At 35.4% G+C, this 4,022-nt stretch overlaps 1 non-coding gene across 1 annotated transcript; it reads right to left on the bottom strand.

Annotated features, from left to right (window-relative positions):
- Positions 1-902: 902 nt before the first annotated feature.
- LOC128042183 (small nucleolar RNA R71) lies at positions 903-1,009 on the bottom strand. The gene has a single exon (XR_008197389.1). It is a non-coding gene; the product is annotated as a small nucleolar RNA R71 (small nucleolar RNA).
- Between the last annotated feature and the right edge of the window lie 3,013 nt (positions 1,010-4,022).

Raw genomic sequence — 4,022 nt, forward strand, 5'->3', positions numbered from 1 at the left:
ATGTGTTGCATATTTTAGTTTTATGTTGATTTTCTTTTCCTTCATTTTAGTTCTTTATTTTCAAAAAGAAAATTTGAGGTTGCTTGCGGATACCGCCTCATTTATATATCTTTTTCTGCAGTATTCACACTCTGGACGTTAGTACATCTGGAGGCGGTCAAGTTGTTGGTGCCGTTGTAGGGGAGGCAATGTCACTAGTTTGATTTTAATTTTTTGTACTTCGGTAAGAATAGTTAGGAAATTTTTAGGTTATATATACGATTTTAACCTTTATTATTACTAATCTTCTCTTTCTAGGTTTAGTGTATGATTCGTAGTAGGGGAACACCTATAAATCCAGTTACAGATCCAGAGAAAATAATTTGGAGAAATCGTCGACACTACAACAACAATAGCAGATGTAAGATCTACCATCACCTGTTGTAGGCAACGTACCATGCGAGAATTCACTATTCGACGACGCTAACGATAACACTTTAGGAGACCCCCCAACATCACCATATCTACCCGCAAACTTACACATGGCTCGTAACGAGAGAACCCTAAGAGATTACGTATTACCAAGTCTGGACATGGTTCAGGAGAGCATAACGACGCTGGCTATTACGACTAACAATTTTGAGATCAAACTGACAATGATTCATATGATTTAGAATAATCTACAATTTAGGGGTACAATGATAGAGGATCCGAATCAACACTTAAAACGATTTCTCTAACTTTGTGATATTTTTAAATACAACGAGGTCACTGATGACGTTATTCGTATTCGGTTGTTCCCCTTTTCTTTGATTGATAAAGCCTTTTCTTGGTTAGACTTGTAGGCACTAGGGTCTATCACGACATGGGATGAGCTCGCTAGAAAGTTCTTATAGAAGTTCTTCCCTATTAGTAAAGTGGTTCAACTAAGAAGAAAAATCGTTGTCTTTAGACAAATGGAAGAAGAAAGTTTTCATAAGGCTTGGGAACGTTTTAAAACGTTGATTTAGAAATGCCTACACTACGGATTCCCTGAGTGGATGCGATTGCAGGTATTTTATAATAGGTTGAATGAAAATGCAAGGTCTGAATTAGATAGAACAGTAGTAGGAGCTCTGATGAATAGAACGTATGAGGATATGTATGAAATAAGTGAAAACATAGTGTTGAACTCCTGTCAGTGGCCTATTGAATGATTTACTTATGGCCAGACTTAAAATGTGAAAATCAATGGTGAGACTGAAATTTTTAAATGTGACTATTGGTTTGCCGAAATTTGGTGTAGCAGATTAAACTAGTTTTCACACTTAATGAGCCTGAATACAGGCATTTTCATTACATTTTAGTTAAGTTTCTTTAGTTTTACTTACATTCAATAAAATGTGTAAATTGAGTCTTAATTGACCCTAAGGGCCGAATGAGGCCTAAGAGAGAGCTAACGTACTTTGTTAGTGTGCAGGAGACCATTAGAAGGCATTTTAGGACGATACTGGATATTATGTCACAACATGAGAGGACTGGTGTCGCAACATAAGGAACAAAATGAAAAAAATTCAAGTCTGCCTTTGATTTCACAACACAGGTTGAGGGTGTCGCGATATACCCCTGAAGATGGCTACAAAGGAACATACTAGTTGCTATGTTGCGACACAGGTCTTAGTGTGTTGCGACATCGACTCTAGGACAAAAATGTGATACGAAGTAAGGGTGTTTGCGTCTGAATAATTGAAATTAAAGCTTGGAAACGTCGACTAACCTAGGGTTAAGGATGACGACCACCTAAAGGCTATAAACAGGCTCATTTGGCACATGTTAAGGACACCTTTAAATTAACCTAGTTTTTTTTTCCTTTATATTAGTTTTATTTTATTTATTAGGTTTCAATAGTTTTAGTTTACTTGTTCGTTGTTTTCTTCCAAGAGATCTGAATTGTGGAATCATTCAACTTTGTGGATTTACGCTTAATATCAATACAATCAGACTCTTTCATTTACCCTATCTTTTTTATTTAATTAGCATGCTTTCTTTTTACATCAATTATATATTGTTTATGAACGGCATGATGAGCTAATCCTTCTATAGGGGATTAGCGAGTAGAGGTATAATCTGTTAACTATTTTGTAGGGTTACTCAACGGATCAACTGCTTGGAAAAGGAAGAACGTGAAACAAACCCTAGGCCTAACAACCTTGGGCAGTCATCAAGGTGGGAATTAACCCAAAATTGGTATTGCCCATCTATGAACACCTTAATCCCAAGCCAATTTGGACTTGTGAGGCCTAAATATAAGTAGTTATTGCTAAATTTTTATGTTAGTAGAAGATCAGAAGATCTTGCTATGGTAGCGACTAGTTGATTGATGAGGAACCCAAAGTGACAGTTGATAGAAATTACCAAAGCGAGCTAACCACCCACAATCAGATTTGATTTATTCTTCCTTTTTAATCTCTTGAATTTTATCTTTTGAATGTTGTTTTTTTTATCATTATAAAACCCCCAAAATATTTTATTTTATATTCTTCATACTATAATTGAATCTAAAGTACTAATTAGATATTCTAGTTCTTAAGTTATAATTGATCTAGCACTCACCTTCCTTATGTATGATCCTCGGAGAACTCACCCACTCCATTATAAAACTATATTACAACTAGACCAGTATACTTGCAAATACTACCTCGTAATACTATTTTTTATTGTAGTATTCACACTCCTGACGGTAGTACGTTTGGAGGCGGTCAAGTTGTTGGCGATGTTGCCGGGGAGGCAATGTCACTAGGTTAATTTTAATTTTTGCACTTAATTAGAATAATTAGAAATTTTTTAAGTTATAGGTACAATTCACACATAGGTTATTAACAATATGCAGATTTGAGGGACATTATTTGATGTAAATTGGCTAAGGTCTTGCATTTCCCAACCTGTTATCTATAGTCCATATTTTAAATTAAGTCCTACTCTACTAACATGGATCTCTAAGAATGTCAGGTTTGCCAATCACATCAATGAAGATCCTATCGCGTTTTTGAAGAATATATACAGTACTGTTAGTTATGCAGGAATTCCATCTGAGGCTATAAAGTTATTATTAATTCCATTTGTGTTAGATGGAAAGGAAAAAAATGTGGCTAGAAGCACTTCCTCCAGGCACTACCATGACATGGAATGATTTCGTGCAGTTATTCCTTCGCCGAGTGTTGCCTATGACTAAGGTATTAAGTAGTTACACTTAGTGATTTTATTTCCAATAGGACATCGTTGATATTTTGGGACAAGCATGGGAAAGATTCAATTCAATTTTAAGGTCTATATTAGGCATTGGTATACATTTTTCAGTTCAAATACATCATACATCATTTTTACTATGGGTTGGATAGCCAGAATAGACAAAAATTGGATATCATTACCAGTGGGAAGTATTTGGACGAAAACTCAGGAGGAAGTAATGGAGATATTGGAAAGATACAACATCATTGAATTAACCGGGGAAGAATTTCATGAAATACAAAATCAAGGACTAGAATCTACGGAACATAGAGAGCAAGAATGCAATCAATTAGAGTTTAGTGCAAAAGAATCAACGAGTTAAGAAATAGAAGAGGAAGGGGACAGTGTGGAATAGGAGAATCACCATATGGCAACTCAATTGGACTAGTGGAGACATAATAAGGATCAGCCAGGGCAAATGATCCAAAACTTAGTGAAGATGGTACCATCTACTGCCAATCCTCCAGGGTTAAAACTAAAGCTCTTGCCTAATCATTTAAAGTATGGATATTTGGGGAAACAAAATAACTTACCAGTAATTATTACCGCAAGTCTAGACACCAAATAGGAAGAAACCTTATTAAATGTCCTAAAAATGCATAAAAAGCAATAGGATGGACAATTTTTGATATTAAAGGAATCAATCTTGCTTTTTGTTAGCACATATTTGATTAGAAGAGAGAAAAAAACAAGTGGTAGACGGTTAGTAAAGACGTAATCTAGACATGAAAGAGGTGGTCAAAAAGGAATTGCTTAAATGGCTAGATGCAGGAATT

The sequence above is a fragment of the Gossypium raimondii genome, chromosome 6 (assembly GCF_025698545.1).
Source record: "Gossypium raimondii isolate GPD5lz chromosome 6, ASM2569854v1, whole genome shotgun sequence".
NCBI classification, from domain to species: Eukaryota; Viridiplantae; Streptophyta; class Magnoliopsida; order Malvales; family Malvaceae; genus Gossypium; species Gossypium raimondii.